The following is an 18,504-nucleotide window of genomic DNA, read 5'->3' as shown; positions in this document are numbered from 1 at the left end:
AAGTGGAAGGTGGAATGTAGTGTCCTCTCATCAACAAAACTTTGGATAGGATTTCCAGTCAGTGGAAGAAGATCGTTAATATACAAAAAGAAAAGGGTGGGAGAAAGATGTCTGCTATCAATCGGAGTGAGCGGTCAGAGAGTGAACTGGATACCCAATTGCAAGAAACAGCATGCAATTCATGCGATGGGAGCTTGTTTAGAAGACCTTTATGCCAAAAGCCTCATAATATCATGATCAAAAGTATCAAGCGTACCTGCTGGAGTTTCAATCCCTTATTCGATTTCAAAATTTGATGACATACGGCAATATATCACCAGTGGCTTGACACTGATGGGATCTATATGGGTGATTGTTGATTAGATGGGAGATTGATATAATTTTAAGTATTAGCTTTTGATGGATTTCTCTATTACTTTGAAAAGAGAAACTAAGGGGAGGGATTTGTCGCTTTTTTTTTTTTTTTTGAGAAACTAGCTAGCTATGAGCAAATTTTCAATCAGAAAGAAAAACGCCAGTGGATTTTTAAAAAAGTGCAATAAGACAGCACAAAACATAAGCAAGCTCGAGAGCACGGGTTTTGAAAAAAAATGGAAAAATGTCATCAGGGTCTGAAGTTTCTTTGCATCAAGATTGTGTATAATTCTTCTAACCGTCCTTTTGTTGTAAGACTAAGGAGGGTATTGAGTGGAGTGTACTAGTTGTGGTAGAAGTTTTTTTCTTTTTTGCTAAGATCGTCATTACAAGAGTTAGAAGAAAAGTAGGAAGCTAGTAAATCGGCTTTATCTTCAGTTGAGAATGCAACAGAACCATAGGGTTGTGAGGGTTGATTTGATTTGATTTGATTTTGGTTTTTATGGTGCAAGGGCAACTAAGACCATGATGCGTCCAACTCCAGGTTGTAAGAGAGGTGGGACTAGAGATGGAAAGAAGTTGCGGCCAAAGCATATTTCATTTGAAATTAAAAAAAAAAAAGTTTCTTTTCATTTGGTTTTACGATTATAAAGTTTCAATAGTTCTTAAGCCAATATTTGCTGAATTCTAACACGTTGAGGTAACGATACTTAACGAATATTTTTCACTGCTTAAGCGAATCAGTATGATTCAATAAAGTACTATAATCCATTAGTGATTTTTATTTTGTTTTTCATTTTTATTATTTTTTCTAGTTTGAACACCCTCATAGGGTGTATGAGGTGGTATTTCGAAAAGGTCATTAATAGAACTGTACTGGATCAACTGTTGGCAGTTTCTAGTGAATGAGTAAGTAGTATGCATGTTTTCAAGTTTCTTTATTCTGCTGTGTGATTTATATGACCAGTTTGAAAATTTGATGTTGAACTTTTTTCACAATTCAAAGCTTTTCAATCTGCGTTATTTGGGGCTTCGACATTTACCTGATCATTTCGGTTGAGAACAGCCCAATATTTATTCTCTGAAATACTTAGTTTCTCACAAAAAATGTTCAAAAAGATCGCCATCGTGACCATGATGAAAGTCATGATTCATCATAACTGAATGCGACGAAGCATGTCCGAAAACATTGCCCGTTGCTGGAACCACACTTCAACAATCTCTTCCTCTTCAGCGAGGTGCTCCAGTAATTCATGGACTGTGTCAATATACTACGGAGAAGTTATGGTTTTTGTGAACAAGATATTCCAACAAACTTACGGTGTGTCATTGCACGCTTCAGTCTTCACAGGATGTAGAAGAGTTTCATGTGTTCTAATGGAAATTTTCCGCTTCGTTATTTATAATCTGAGAGTTTACATACCGAATCATATGAAATCAGGCTTGATCAGAGAAGAAAGACCACACTAACATCTGAGGGTCTTCATCATCGTTAACTTTTTCCAGTAACTATCCACAGTAATGGCTTTGTTTTGCAAAGTCTGGTGGCAAAAGTGGCTGAATGGCTTTGTACGGAAACTGTTTTAATTTCTTCATCGCTGCATGAGAACTTCCATACCACATACCCTTTTGTTATGCAGGCTCTCCTTAACCTGGCTAAAGGTTACTCAGTCACAGTAGTTGGAGTGAACAACACTCGCAACGTTCGCATTCCCCCTCTTCCTGAATATTTTTACACGCTTCCATTCGGATTTTGAGGGTGCCTTGCATCGGAATTAGCTACAACTGACTGATTTAAATTGAAGGTGATTGTCCACCATGAATACATACTGAAAATGAGATCATTTTCTGCTTGCATTGGCCATTTGTAGTTTTATAGAATTTGCTTTTTGAGAAAACACCAAACACGAAAGGTAATAGTACTTAGTGTGCATAGATTTAAGACTAAAAAGACAAAAGTGAAGAAGATAGGATAGCGAAACCATGCACAGAATAAAAAATGTCACTTGTAAATTCCTTATCTCTGAAGTTATTCCATTATCGATCGAATATTAAGTATGTACAGCCTTTGCAAAACTGCTCTTTTTCTCTAGCCACCTCTTTCTCCAATTGTAGAATAACATTTATGCGCAGTGAATGTTCAGTTGTAATAATATTTTTAAAAAATATTATTATACTACATGCAAATGTAAATATTTTACATTTGCGTGTAGGTCCAGACTGACCTGTAGCCGAATAGGTAGTTTCTCTCACACCATTCATAGCAGAGTCCAAAGTTTCGTTTCCATCGTCAAACATAATTTTACTGGTTAGTTTTAGCCAGTCCTGAATCAATTGATAACAGATCACGAGTCCTGCCCTACACCTTCCTCGCCGATAAGCTGTCCAGGAGATTGAGACCAATGATGGTGAATAAATCGATTTTTAATTCATTCAAGATTGTTAAATTTTCTCTAAAAACCGAAAAAAAAAAAAAAAACATTCATTTTAGAAACGCAATATTCAGAAAATTCCAAAGATTACATAATCATCGTCAAATACCAAGAAGTCTAAACATCAGTTGAACGAAGGGAAGGTTACATGGAGTTGAAAACCAGCTCTATCTCAAAATAAGTCGTAATTAGTTGGTTTCTTCCGACTTAATCGACTTTTATATCGCCAAGACAAGGTTGAAAATGTGTCCTACCTGTTATTGATCTCTGTAGGGTAAAAAAACAGAACATGAGACCGTAACCTTTCTGAAGAAGGTTAAGAGTCTCTTACACTCTATAGTAATCAACGAAAACTGTGCTTGATGACATCTTCAGGCCACTCTGAAGCGTATTTATTGACTCATACAAGATTAAGTAAAATTATGCTATCCGAGTTTTTGTGGTTGATCTGTTTCTTACGGAATATCTATTAAGATAAGTGACAATTATTTTTCCATTCATATTATCTGACATTAACTGAAAAATAGTCGCTTTTGCGATTGGCTTGAAATTCGGTTGTCAAGGTCTTAACCTCAAAAGCTTGTTTCCCAATTACCATTATAAAGTTCCTAATATGAGATCCCGTGGAGTCTGCAATAAGAGGGCCCTCGTGGGTAGCACAGTTGGTAGGATTGCCGTCTTCCCCACACCGGGTAGAAAAGACCTGAATTCGAGTCCCGTCAATAACGGGAGGTATTTTTATGGGCTTTTTTTACAACGTGGCTGAGTTAGTTGGTCTCAGGCGAGGTAGCATGGGTTTTCACCCGGAAACTAGGATTTTTGGTCCATCAAATAGAAAATCGACCTCAGTCGATTTACAGACAATATACACTGAGCAATATGGTCACTGATGTTCTCTAAAACCCTATTAAAATAACAATAACTCCTATAGGAGTTATTGTTATTTTAATAACAAATTCATGTCAGGAGAAGTTATTTTTAAGTAAGCAGACGTTTATTGTCACAAATCACAGGTTTCAGGATAAAATTCACTCTGGGAATGTAAATAAACTTGTTATTTACGTTTCTTTCTGTAAAAAAAGATTCCTGTTCTTCACTCATACCATAACGTACACTGAGCTTTCTCTTGTACTGTCGCTATCTTACTGACGCTAGTCCTGCCACCCTGGCATAAACAAGGAATATTTAAGAATTTATTAATAATTAATATATGTTGTGATAACAGCACGTACAAATATGGATATTCTCTGTGTAATAAATTTCTTAAAGATCAAATAAATACTCGCTTTCATTGTAATGTTATAGAAAAAGGGTCTAATATTCGACTACCCTTACGCTATAAATTGCAAACTTGTTAAATATTAGTGACTTCCTCAAGGAACTATTGAAACACAGCAGTGAACTGGCAGCAATATAGAACACCCGTCTCCTTGCAATAATCCCAGACAAGACTAGCGCCACTGTGACATTCGTGTCTAAAATGCCATTCTTCATTTTCTGTTTTTTCTGCCTCGCAGGTCTCGATCTTGGAAACCGAAAGAAGATTCCGTAGTTGGGCGCCGTTTCCAGCTTTATTAGCTTATTTAACGTTCACCTTATTCATTTATTACAGATGCATCCTTTTCATCGCATTCGCAACGTAGCTCCACTCACTCAGATCGATGAGTTTAATTTTCCTATGTCATAAAAAAGATTTGGAGGAGAAATTCCCCGATTAAAATAGAGAAGAGGCAAAAATTGAAACGGTCTGAGATTATTTAAAATGAAGTGCGTTGCGAGATAAAGAAAAATGAATGTTTATTTCGTTTTATTATTTTAGTTTGTTGGGAAGGACGGAAGGTAAAGTGAGAAGATTCTTGCATGTCTGAATTGAATAATGAGAAACAATACGGAATAAAAGAACCATTTCAGGTTGCACGCACGCGTACTTTAATGACAGCCTAGGAACACACACAAACGCACAACGTCTGTGTATGTGTCGTGACTGCGTGCACGATTCTCCGCACAATTATTAAAGTAGGAACGTCCATTATGACATATTTCTGTACACCGAACTTAAATTTGCTAAATAATTGCCCAATCCCTTGAACATGCAATCGGATTCTAGCTTTATTTGGACCGATGCATATATGATGGTATTAAAGGGGCTTGTAGTTGATTATTAATAGTATTAATATTGGCAAAACGATGCGGGCTGCGTAAGGTCAGGAAAAAGTAACTAGTGTAATCCTCCTTCCTCACCACATTTTTTAACTATTTGTCCAATACCTCTAAGATCAACTTCAGCCTACACAAGGGAAGAGGAAAGTTTGTTTCAATAGGCAATCACTCTTTGATTAACGGAGCAATTTTAGGAAATCTCTATGCCCTCGGCGTTTACTGAACCGGTTTGAAGTCTTTTATATCTCCATCAACTCAATCCATGCCGGTTTTCAAACACCTCAGAGAACTGACGTCTCTCTTGATAAGAAATCCCATTTTGTACCATCTTTCCTTTGAACCTTCTCTAACTGATAACATCTTTCCTAAAATTGAGTCGTCAAGATTATGTAATATTCAAGGATTGATTTTGAGTTGTTTTCTCCCTTTGGCAGGCGTATCCCCATATAAATAACTTAAGCATTTTTATATAATAGAACAATCCTTGCCTTAGCAGAGTTCCTCTGTATCATTAACAGAACATTGTGAGTTGGCCTAATAGCATCTGTGTACTACTCTGGGTGAAACCATATCAGCAGGAATGTCCCAAGCAGGTACACTATCTGCTCTGCTTTTATCTTCTTTAATCCGCCACTACTTCAGAATATCTTCCCCATAATTGCTGGCGTAGATGACTTTAAGATATAGTCCACCTTTCATTCTGTGGAGGAAGCTAGAACAAATAATGATTTTATAAATGAATATCTAGATACTATCTACAACTTCTTTATTTCGGTCTCGCTCTAAATCCCCAAAAGTCTGTTCGTCTCTCTGTAATTACAAAATCTGTTCCACTTCAGTTTTCTCCGGTCATTGGCATCACTCAATTTCAAAAGGTTCCAGCACATAAAGACCTGGATATATATTTTTACTCTAAGCTCACTTTTTAACTCTGTTTCAAAAGCCTAAATTTAAATCCCTTAAGTGCGCTTGGAGTCTTAAGCGAATTCTTATTCATTTTACCGATCGAATCATAATAATGAAGTACATAAAAACTCACTTGCATCCATCATGCTTTATGGCTATCATTTGGCTTTCTGCTGCAAAATCCAGTCTTTCTCTTCTTCTGTCATCTAAATCTCACATTTTAAAATGGGCTAGGCTAACGTTAAAGTCGTAGACTTGTTTACCTGGCCTAGATCAGAAATGTTTAAAGCTCAAACTATGCTCCTGTTTCCAAATTAATCGTTCTTGACGCTCTGAAAGTCTTTGCTTCCGTTCTGTTTCCATTTGGGATAAAATTGTGGCATCAGAGAGTCATTCAGAGAAATACCATACGTGTCCATTACATAACAGAACCAAAACGTTAAGATAAATTTTTCTCCAATCCGATACCAAATGTTGTAGATGATTACTAAATCGACGTTTGCTTTGCAACTGAAAGTACATAAATCTAGCAATGTTGCCGAGATCCTTGAACAATAACTTGTCCAGGTATTTCTGTATGATATCTAAATTTAAATTGAGACTCTTGTATTAGTGGTACATGTATACGTAATCTCCAAAGTGTTAAATTTGGTTGATGTAAATATTTGTACTAAAGTGTTATTTATTTTTGTAATATTAATTTAGTTGTAGCCCTTCTGAGCATGTACCATCCGGGTCTGGTCACTTAACTCTGAGAGTGTTATTTCTCCATGATTTGTGAATAATAAACTGATGTTTATTTTATCTTGTGTTTGCCTCTGTGCCCAAGGAGTTTGCAAGTGTACCACAGCGGTTATAACCACCAGGTGAAAAGGCCCAAGTTCGAATTCTGCAATTCTCGTACATTTTGCGATTTATACCATAATAAATCACGTGGTACTGTACTGGACGATTATGAATTATTCGATACTATAGAGATCTCATTTTCGAAGTAATAGAGGGTCGCTTTACTCTTTGTGGTGTGTAGAAAAATGTGATGAAACCTTTATATTAAAAAAAAACCCTGTATTTGAATTCATACCATTAATAAGAACATACGTATTTCTCCAAAATAAACATTGCCAGTTAATCCCAAATTCCGATCCAGAAATGCACGACCCGTTGTCAACCGTTGTGCTAGTATATCGGCAGCAATAAAACAGTTGCGAAAGTTGTAAACTCCTTTGGTCCCATCGGGTTCAAACGGAAATTTATTTTAAGTTTAGGTGGAGCAATATCAGCCAGAAAATCAGTCTGTGGTTTGATCACAGGTTTCAACGGCTCTGTTTTATTGTTCGGAACTAGTTGGTGAATCGAATTATACGAAACAAAGGGGCTGTAACGTGTCAACTGAAAATGAAAGGACGAAATTCTCGGCCACCAAACACAATTCAGATCAATAAAAACGTGTAGAAAAGGGGAAACTTAAGAATAGCCGAAAAGTTTTGGAAATTTATAGGAAAGACAAAAAAAAAAAAGAGCAAGCCCAATAGAATGAATATTTAGAGCAGTCACGAATAAATCAACCTGCATTTGTCAAATGAGACACTAGAACTAAGTGAAAAGCGATTAAATCAATCACATGGATTAGCTGATAAGATGAAAAAGAAATGGCCAGAAAATTTAATAACACGTCACAGTTCTTTCTTAAAAGTATTCGTTATAACGGATGCTCGTTATATTCAACTTCAGTTAAGAAAGCACAAATTGAAAAAAAAAATTGACTTCTAATCTCCACCATTATAATAATAATCTTTATTGTAACCACGTTTGAAATCAGAAAGATCTGGACGCCGGCCCATTCTTCCTCGCAGACTCTTAAAAACTGATCGTCAAAAATTAGTATTGTGCATCGTCTTTCATCAGTTAGCTGCTGATTTGAAAAGATAGAAACCGAAAGGCAAGTCCTGTTATATTTTATCTATACTTTCCTACGCCCCTTAAATATCCGTTGCAGTCTGGGGCTGTCAATTTAACCTTCTCGACATGTAGAAATAACCTCAATACTTTTCTTTTAATTTCGTTGATCGTGCTAAATACTTCAATTTATTCAGCATTTCTGAATAATTCTAAACGTCTGCGCAGTAATTTTATATTTTATCGCTTGGGGCGCTTTTCAACAAATCATCTATGAGTATAATGGAATTAAACTCATACTAGTTATAGCAGAATTCTCCATAGAATGAACTAAAAAACTAACAGAACACACCGTGAACACTGGAGTCAACTCAAGAAATGTTTGGTTTCGGCAGGACTGTGTTCGGCACATAACGCTAATCTTTCCGTGGACACCTTAAAGGAAAATGTTTCCAAATCACATTATGTCTCGTTTTGGCCGCCATGATCATCCGACTTATCTGCTTGAGATTTCTTTTTATGGGGTTTCTTAAAATGCAAAGTTTATATAAACTGTCCACGGAAATTTGATCAATTGAAGGAAAACGTTCGTGATTAAATTAAAAGGATACCACCAGAAACATTACGCGGAGCAATGGATAATGTGAGAATACGAGTAGAGGATTGTGTTTGCATTGGTGGTGGCCATTTAAGGGACATTTTCGAGATGATGGAGTGCAGAACCAAACAGGCTCTTATTCGAACAGCCACATCCATTTCGTGACGGCTTTCCCCTTGAGATAACATCAATTGAATGCCGTGGTCATTCCAGTCGCCATATACAGGACGTGCGGGGTGACTATTAATGACTCCCACCGAACAACGCTGCGATGTGTTCCCCGAGTTTTTCATGGGGAAAAACGAGAGACGAATAAATATTTGTGTCTGGCACAAAACTGCATGAACACGACTTCCATAGTGATGAAGTCATGACGATATTCGATCCTGTTTTAATGTACCAGGACACGTAGATCCCTTGGATGAAATGAGGCAGAAATCTCCGAAAATATGAACCGTTTCTCCTTACAGAAATCCGTTAGAAATAGGTTTTTGTAAAAACCTCTTTCTAACGGGTTTCTCGTTTTAAACAATTTTCCAAATGTCTGATTTGAAAGTGAAAGTTCAGGAAATAGTACTGTCTGCACAGCCACCTGTTAGTAAATCATATATGATAGTTTCGATATTTTTCTTTCTTTTATTTGACACAAGATTAACGAATTTTATGCGCGATTTCATTCCTCCAACCAGCCATGGCAACAAACATTGTATCCAGTGCTTTGGTGACATTCGTATCTGGATAGCCTTTGTGATATGTTTGAAATAATAAATAATTGCCAGATTTCTTGGTCCGATTTTAATGAAATTTGGAAAGGATCGACAAATCGTTCTAGCAGAGCGAAATATAAATATTTAATAAAAAGCTTCCACTGAGAGTCGAGTTATTACATGCTGACGGACAGACAGACGGAAAAGAAATGTTTTTCAGATTTCTGTTGGCCCAGCTTTAAAATTTGGGATGGCCTTGATAAATCGCTGTAAAAGGCCAAAATATAAAATTAGGGCCTTGAAACATTTTGATATTCTTAAACCGCTTGTAAAAAAGTTTTAACATTTTGGTGTGTTCATAAGCGTAGACTAATGTGCCAGCTAAAAACAACTGGTGTGTGTGTGTTTTCTGTCAGAAATTCGAGTATTTACTGAGCAATAGTTTATTATCGAGACTCGCACTTCCCCATTGTTAGCGACTAGGTTTCGTACTCACACAATCAGCTTCCTACGGCTTCCAAAGGTTAAACCACTTGGTGTAGCTTATCGTTCATTAATCTTTGCTAAAGAAAGCTGCGAAAGACGTCGTAGGCCGCTGTCAACCTCAACACACAACCCATGTAAGCTGTCCCGCTTGACTTGGGTGGTGGGGCTGGTCTCTATTGTGAACAAACCGGACGTTGATGCCCAGTGGAAGATAAACTCGGCAATACAACAGCGACACACTTGGCACGCGCACGCTCTTTCTTTCTCTCTTTTTCTTTCAAAGAACCTAGTAAATAAAAGAATTCTGAAGAGAAACCATATGCAATTCCGATCTTCAAAGCCTAAAGTTCTGCTTTATTCTCACGTTGTAAAATAAAACCTACGAAGTTGTCCGATTTAAATGATCAAACGAACACAGGATTGAGAGAATAGTCTGCGCTCTTTCTATTTCTCATAAAATGCTGGAATGACGTAAAACTACCTTTTGGTACGCGCTATAAATTATACGAAAACTGCAACACGAAACTCTCGTCCACTCGTGTTTCTGCTGAATCTTTCAGAAGACACTCTCGCAGATAATTCAGCAACCACAAAGAAGTACCTCGCTATTTATTTCGATGCATATTTAAAAGAAATGATGTTCAGCAACCCGACACTAAGAGAACACGCTCACGCCACCTAGTGCAAAATACAGCCCATGCATTAAGTCGGCGGTGAGCAGTATTATCATTGATAATGACAGTAACCAACCGAGTTGCCCTCTTGTTTTTATTGATTCTTCGAGCGGGCAAGGGTGCTGAACTCCGGGTTTATTTCGCTGTGTACAGCGGCCGGGAAATAAATTTCTACGTGTGGAGGTAATTAAAGGTTTAAGTACTGTGAGGGCGCCAATATTTATAGCTAGTACTTAAAGTCTCGATGAGATAAAACTAATTGAATATTAATTAGCAAAGGGTTGTTTCTTTTTCTTTTCTTTTTTTTTTCGAGGTGAGCTCTAGAGGCGGGAGCTTCAAGGCTTCGATGATACGCTTAAAATTAAAAGACAAACGAAAGTGAAATTTAAAACTATGAAATTAAGAATGAAAGGTGTGTACATAGTTTAAAATTAAAATTCGTGAGCTTTCAGAATCGGACACATGTTTATAGAAACATTTCTTCACATTTCAGGTCCTGAATCGATCCTGAACGTGGTTATTGTTGTTGTTGGGTTTTATTTGCAACTAAGGCCATATTGTTCCGTGTATATTATTTGTAAATTGCGTGTATTCTGAGATAAATTTTCTGTTTGCTGGATGAAAAACCCGATATTCCGGGAGGAAAACCCATGCTACCCTCGTCTGAGACCGAATAACTGAGCCACGTTGTGAAAAATCCAATTCGACCATAAAATCACGTCATCGACGGGACTCGAACTCGAGTCTTTTCCTCCCGGTGTGGGGGAGGATGACGTTCTTACCAACTGTGCTACCCACTAGGGCGTATACAGAGTGATTTGCAGGTGTGCTGTTAGAAATTTCTTGAAGTTTAGGTTGGCCGTGTAACTCAGTCAAGAGAAATCTAGTAAGCGGCATCCAAGTAGGGATCGTTTTCATTAAAATCGTAAGAAACAATGAATGGAATGCCTCGCAGTTTCATTATAGATAAAGAGCACTCATCCTAAGAGAAATGTGCGGATATTTATTTGTGCTGCAATTCCCTACCTCAAACTGCCGTTTCGGTAATCATTGCCATCTCTTGAGTGACAAATTGGGCAACTTATTGTTGTGCAACTTATCTGTGGAGTTAGTCGGTCTCGGGCGAGAACAGCATGATTTTTTTACTGAAAACTCGGGTTTTTCATTCATCAAACAGAAAATCGAGCTCAGAACACACACGCAATTATCGTAGCCGTATCCCCCACAGAAGGAGAAAGTGATGCCACATTAAAAAATTTCCTCCAAAAAAAAAAAAAAAAAAATCTGTAAGAAGCGTATGTTTTTTTCTTAACTTTTTTCTTAATTTTACTCTTTAAGAAAACTTCAATATCTTTGGATTTAAATGTAGATTACGTATTTCCAGTGAATAAAGGAAATTTCTTCGTTAATGGTCCATTCTCGTTAACGATCTTAAATTATTAAATGATTAATTTCAGCCTCTTCCTCCCCCGTGGTTTAAAAATGCGAAATGACAACAAGGACGTGGCCTCCAAATTAATTCGGAGAAAATATGGCTTCGATTAGGAAATGATTTTGGGTTTGCCTTTTATCGATTGTACCGATTCTCGTACCATCCCTCTCGGGCAAAACGTTAATTAAACCGATATATCCATGTCCGAAGAATAAAAGCGGTGCTCTCCACTCACCCAGCCCACCCCCAATTACGAGGGTTGTGTCGTCAATAGACTTGTAAATTGGATTGGATAATGTAGAGTAGACAATGGACTCTAATATGATTCCTGCAGTGACCCTTCAATTGTAACGTTGTCCTTGGGTTGGTACATTTAATAAATATTATTTATTTATTGTTTTTCTCGCGATATTTCATACGTGAAGACACTCAACTCGCTGTCCTGGCTCCGCCCGTCAAACCATATCGCAGCTTGCGTTGCTCGATTTGAAATTCGAAAGTGAAATTCGCTACGCCGGTCCGTTGACAGTTGATGGGGACGTCGTCTTCGCCGAACTGTCATCCAGGCGGTCCGATTCGTCGAAAGCTACGTCGCTATTTAGCGGTGGCCGCCTAGCCAGGTGCGAACGTCTGCTAGCGTCGACACTTCGCCATCTGCCACGCACCACGGTTCATTGACCACTTCGTCGGATATTAAAGTAGCGGAGATCGATGGCAGCTGTAAACAATCGATGCAGCCATAAGCATAGCAGATGCTAGCACGTGGGCTATTGTTCCCCACATCAGTGCAATGCGTTGCTGTAGTTGGCCAGAGCAGATTTCCATTGGAGGATTTCAAATTTATTTTAGACTTGGGAATCTCTTTTGTCACACACATTTAAATCTCCTTTTTCTATGAGAAGAAGACTCTCTTCACAAACTTCTGAATAACACAAACGACCCCAATGATGGTTAGTGGGGCAGGCCCATGCCCCACCAAACTATTATATTTAGACCACTCGACTAATTAAATTCATCTGCCGTGCTGTGTCTTATGTCTGCCAATTGCGTGTGTTCTATGGTCGATTTGTCTCATCTCTGTATCCTTCAAATATCTACTTCTGTAGGGCGGATCTGTTGGACGACTTAAGATTCCGTATCATTTTGTTACAGGAACTTGGGAGTTATCTGACATGCTCGATATATTTATTCCCTACAGCTTTGAGAGCATTATAAACAAATATAGTTACTAGTTGAAGGCCACAACTTCGCCCTTGTTGGTAGGATCGCCGGCCTTCCCCCATCTGTTAGAAAAGACCTGAGTTCCAGTCCCATCGATGATGTGAGGAATTTTTTTAGGTATTTTTCAAGGCTCAGTGGCTGAGTTAGTCGGTCTCAAGCGAGAGTAGCATGGTTTTTTTCCTGAAAACTCGGGTTTTTCATCCAGGAAACAGACAATCGAGCTCAGTACACACGCAATTTACAGACATACACGAAGCACTATGGCCTTAGTCACTGATGCTCCTAAAACCCTACAACAACTTCAGCGGATTACAACAATGTTATCCATTGGTGGAATTACCATACCACTAAGTTCGCCACCTATGAGAATAAGTGTAAAGTGTGTTAGTTGTCAGACGGTATCCCCCTCTCCGCGTAGTATACATTGCCATGTGAAACTGAACACTGTTGAGGCCAAAGATTTAAAGGTGTGTGGATATTGCATGTGTTGTGTAGGTAGTGTATCGTTGTTCATCGGGCAAAGTTAGTCGCGGGATCCAACGTTGCCCACACTTGGGTCCGTGGAGGCAGACTAGGTACACCAGCATTTTTATTTTATTTCACTCTGGCAGGCCCTGTCACCTAGTTTCATGAGATTTCAGTCACTAGGGCCTATAAAAAAAAAGAGGGGCAAGCGCTAGAATCTAATTAGGCCGAAAAAGATCTATATGTGCGGTTTGAATTTGAATATTTTAAATTTTATATTGTGTGGGGCATTCGCTAGCAATACAGGTAGAGTAGGGTGTAGACTGAAGACTGGGGGGGGTAAAGTTAGAAGAATGGGGACGAAAGGGAAGGCGACCCCAATGATGGTTAGTAGGGCAGGCCCGTGCCCCACCAAACTATTATATTTAGACCACCCGAATAATTACATTATTATTCGGGTGGCCTGCCGTGCTGTGTCTTATGTTTGTTAATTGCGTGTGTTCTATGGTCGATTTGTCTCTTTGCTGGACGAAAAACCCCAGTTTCTGGGGAAAAAACCTTGCTATCTACGCCTGAGACCGACTAACTCAGCCACAGAGTGAAAAAAGCCCATTAAAGGTCATCGACGGGATTCGAACCCGGGCCTTTTCCACCCGGTGTGGGGAGAATTGTGACGATACCACTGTGCTACCCACGCAGCCATGCCCCACCGTATGTTGACGTACGTAAGGTGGCAGCTAGACTTAAAGTCCATCTCCACCGTATAATCAGTATCAAGCAGAACATCTACCAATAGAAAAAAAAAAAAAAAAAAAAATCACTCTGCAACCGGGGAGCAAACACCAAATTGGCGATTGCCTCCCGGTGCCCATCCCTAAAGCCGAGTCTGGGTCAACTGTTCCTGTCTGTGCCATGCGCCACCAGAAGGAAAAACGGGTGGGGGGACGGAAACCATCCCCTACCCCAGAGAAAGGGAAAGACAGCAGCCAGGCAAGGTGCTCGGATCAGAACGCCAATATAGCGTGTTGGCAGCAAGGCTGCGGTGTCTGATCTGTGGAGTCCAGTTTAGCGAGGCACCAATTCCAGTGTCTGTCGTAGGTCAGTTGCTATCCAGGAGGTGATCAGGGAGATAGCTAATGCAGATTCATTGTCTTGTCCAGGATTCTCTCTCTTTGTTCACGGTTTCAGTGTGGTCGAGTCAGATGTTGGCTCTGTTCATTGGTAGTCAATCAGAGGAGGCTGGGCCGACCGGGCTAGCCGAGTGGGTAAAGTACCTGTCCGGCAACCCAAAGGTCGTGGGTTCGATTCCCGCCTCGGGCTTGGATCAAAGTACTGCAAAAACCTTGGGAGGTGCATTATGGCCACAGAAGCCGATGCGCCAACAACTACCAAATCAAAAAAAAAAAAAAAAAAAAAAGAGGAGGCTGCAACTTTGCTGCTCCTCCTCTCTTTGTGAATATCTTGTTTCCTGGGCCGGGTTAGGATGGAGTATTGAGTTAGTACTACAGAGTCAGGTGAAAGTCAGTGTCTGTTTTCCGAGGGACTGTGTCGGTTGTGGATATGTCCTTCTTCGGGTAAAGAGATCCTGTGCATATTGCGTTAAGGCTTTGTAGTTGTCCTCACTTTCCAGGAGGTAATATTCTTGGTTTTGGGTATGAAGCGAAGTCTAGTGATGAGGCAGCATCGTAGATCCTCGTAGAGAGTGCAGTGGTGCATGAGATGCTCCCAAGTCTCTGGAGAATAAGCAAACATTTCCTAAGTATGAATACTCATTTTCCAACTCTGCTACCCACAAGGGCATGTATTCATACATGCCCTTATGGGTAGCAGAGTTGGAAGAATCACCGCCATTTTCACACCGGCTGGAAAAGGCCTGAGTTCGAGTCCCTTCGATGACGCGAGGGTTTTTTTTTTGGGCCTTTTTCACAATGTGGCTGGGTTAGTCGATCTCAGGCGAGGGTAGCATGGTTTTTCGTCCAGCAAACAGAAAATCGACCGCAGAACACACGCAAGTTACAGATATTTTATACGGAGCAATATGGCCCTAGTTATGCAAAGTTATCATTATTTTGTAAAATAATGATTTTGTAAAATAATGATAACAAACGATGAAGGCATTACAGTATATGCAGGTTAAAATTGCATTCCCCTTTGTCCATTATATACGCAATCAATTGTAAGATTCTTCTGGTCATCTATGTACGGAATCATTAATGTATCAAAGTTAATAAATAGATTGTGAATACCCTAACGCAGATAAATCAGCCTACTTACATATGACTTATATAACTAACTTAAATGACTGTAATTGGTTCCTTGGCTCCGTCGGTAAACTGCTTTTCCAATGGTGACTCATGGACCCCTTTGATATGATTCGCCATTCAGTTAAATCCGTTTAATGCGTGATTTTATTCGATGAAGTTACTCCTAAGACTTCTTGAAATATCTTAATCTAACCGAATATCACGGACATTACTTTTTTAGGATTGGTTTTGTTGTGTTATGATAGGTAAATGTGATTAACGAATTCACAACGAACGTGCAATCAATAGTTTGGTGACATGAATCCTTCTCTGTGTATTTGTTTGCCAAATTTCTTAACCTAACCTAAAGAAAAATATCCAAGGATGTGTTTGTGTGTTTTACGTTACCATCCACAATAACCATCTCAGAAAACATTCTGAGATGGTTATTGAACAGCCAAATTTAAAATAAACCTGATATTCCTTTCCTAAATTTTATCCATTTCCCCCCTAATCAGAGGACTACACCCAACCATACACATATTCCCGAAGGGCCGTGGGATGGACAGGAACAACTCGCTGTAGGAATTTATGTATTCCTGAGACGTTATGAGGGAGAGGGTGGGGCCAGAAGAACTCTCAATGCAGGTTTATAACTTGACAGAATGAAATTATGAATCAAAACGATTAATTGACAGATATCGGAAAAAACAAATTGTGATTGAATACGGCCATTTCTTACTTCACGGTAAAACACAGCATATTTGGACAGATTCAGAAGATAAAAATAAAAACTATCCGCTTCACCAAGAAATAAAATATATCGAAACGATGTGCTGGTTTTCCTATCTCGTACAGTATCTTTATGTCTAGCTAGTCTGTTGAAAGAATTTAATTCCTAAAAATGAAATCGAAAATCTCCAAGCGCTATTTATCAGGGAAAAAAAAAAGGCTAAGCTTCTTTTATTACAGCCCTCTATCCAGAAATATCTTAATTTCAACAAAGAACACTGACGCTAGATCTTCCCCCAACCCCTCCACCCCGATGACTTCATCTTAGCCGAGCTCCTTTGTCGGCGCCTCTGCGGTCCAAAGCTTATCTACTTACGATAATACTCCTGTAGTCTTTCTCTCGTAAACTCCTCTGACCTTCTGTAGTGGTCCTGGAGTATAAAAAATAAAATAAAATTCCACAGTAACTCTAAAGATAATCCAGACATTTTTAAGCCATATTAATGCATAGAATTTTTACTTATACAACGCAAAGGTTTATCCGGCATTGTATTTATGCTGTTGAATCCCCTGAAAGGTGACGTTGCTATAGAGATCGCCAAACATGGCTGCCCCTCGAATGTCCATCAGAATACGGACATTCCAAAGAGATAGCTATGCAAGGGCAATCGTGTAGATCGGTATGTCCGTTATATGGCTGACCTGGCGGCCAAATGCGCTGCGAATAGGCAGCACTGTCCCTATATGCCTTCTATAGTCGCTTATGGCTGTTTCCAATAGTCTCCACGTCGCATACCAAGAATTTAATAAGGGCAAGCTGCTTCTGACGGATATTTATGAATGTAGCCATTTTAACTGATACCATCTGAGGAAAGAGAGTTTAATTAGCATTATAACATGCAGGTTTTATACAGCGCATCACTGCTGTATAATAAATATAACTTTGTAAAAAAATAATAATGTAATTGGATTACTTTTGGAGTAACCTTCGCAAGCTCTGGAATGGATAGTTTTATTTATTTCTTTTCAATCCAACTGACTTTGGCTGAAAGGGTACCATTAATATATGCTTCTTAAAATAAACTGGTTGTTTATCAATATCCCTATGGCCTTAGGGATAAGGCCATAGGAATATTGATATATTGCGAGTATAAATTGAATGACAAACACACATCCCTTGCCGGATACCAACCAACTCGACGGTATGGCAAAACGTCCATAAAAATTTCCGGTATTTCCCGTCCTGAGGTATTTCTCAAATCCAACCAGTAACGGAAATCGAAACCCAAACGTTTTAGAACTAGAATAACGAAGTAAAATACAGTGTCCATAAAGTCCTTGTGCTCTTTAAAAGTGTAATAACTTAGGTTCTATGCGAGATAAAAAAAAAAAAAGATCTGTACAGTTAGTTTTTATGCACAAAAATAATTACATAATTTATTCTAACTTTTATTTTTATTTTTTTAAGATAATCTACTCTACAAGAGATGGCTTCAATAGAGGAGAAAGTGAAATGTGTCCTCTGGCTAGCAGAGCTGAAGTCGATATCAGCGGTTAAAAGAAAATTTACGGCTCATTACTCAAAGGAAGCACCGCACAAAAATTCAATTTCAAACTGGATGAAGAAGTTTAAAGAGATTGGTTCCGTTAATGATAAGTCGCGAACCGAAACGCCCATGAAAATCACTAAGACGGGCATCTCTGGAACTCGATTCTTAAAGCAACAGTGCACAAAACTAAACTCAGAGTGAAATTGCACAAGCGACCTTACAAGATTCAATTGCAACAAATGTTGGAAGAGGACAATCTGCAAGGTTAGCTTTCTGTCGCGGTTTTAATGAAAACATTGAAAGCGGCATCTTCGCAATTTGAGGGAGGATAGAAGAACCACAAGAAGTAAAGGAACAGGAAAGGGATTTCCCTAAAGTCACTCTCTGGTGTGCCGTGGGAAAAACACCTAATTGGAAACAGTTGTTAATGGCGATAGTTATCTTGCGGTGTAGGATTTTTTATTCCGAACTAAATCAATTAAGAACTGAAGCCAATACAGTTTTTCAGAATGATGTTCAAAGAATGATCAACAATTTTGAAACGAAATCTTCCAAACAGATGATTATTCGGTAGAGGTAGGCCAATTGCCTGGCTAGATCGTTCATTCGATCTGTCCCCCACTGGACTTTTTTCTATGAAGGCACATT

General features: G+C 38.9%; 1 protein-coding gene across 1 annotated transcript in view; it reads left to right on the top strand.

Moving 5' to 3' along the window:
• Nucleotides 1–18,504, top strand: part of LOC150078459 (neuroglian-like) — a 442,449-nt gene that overhangs the window by 104,407 nt on the left and 319,538 nt on the right. The window contains exon 3 of the mRNA XM_090385067.1: nt 1,170–1,263. The gene's annotated coding sequence lies outside the window, so the exon portion shown is untranslated. The remainder of the gene's footprint in view (nt 1–1,169; nt 1,264–18,504) is intronic.

Source organism: Mastigoproctus giganteus, chromosome 11, assembly GCF_048544385.1.
Source record: "Mastigoproctus giganteus isolate SK-2022 chromosome 11, ASM4854438v1, whole genome shotgun sequence".
NCBI classification, from domain to species: Eukaryota; Metazoa; Arthropoda; class Arachnida; order Uropygi; family Thelyphonidae; genus Mastigoproctus; species Mastigoproctus giganteus.
The sequence above is the reverse complement of the archived record's forward strand: the minus strand, read 5'-3'. Positions and strand labels throughout refer to the sequence as shown.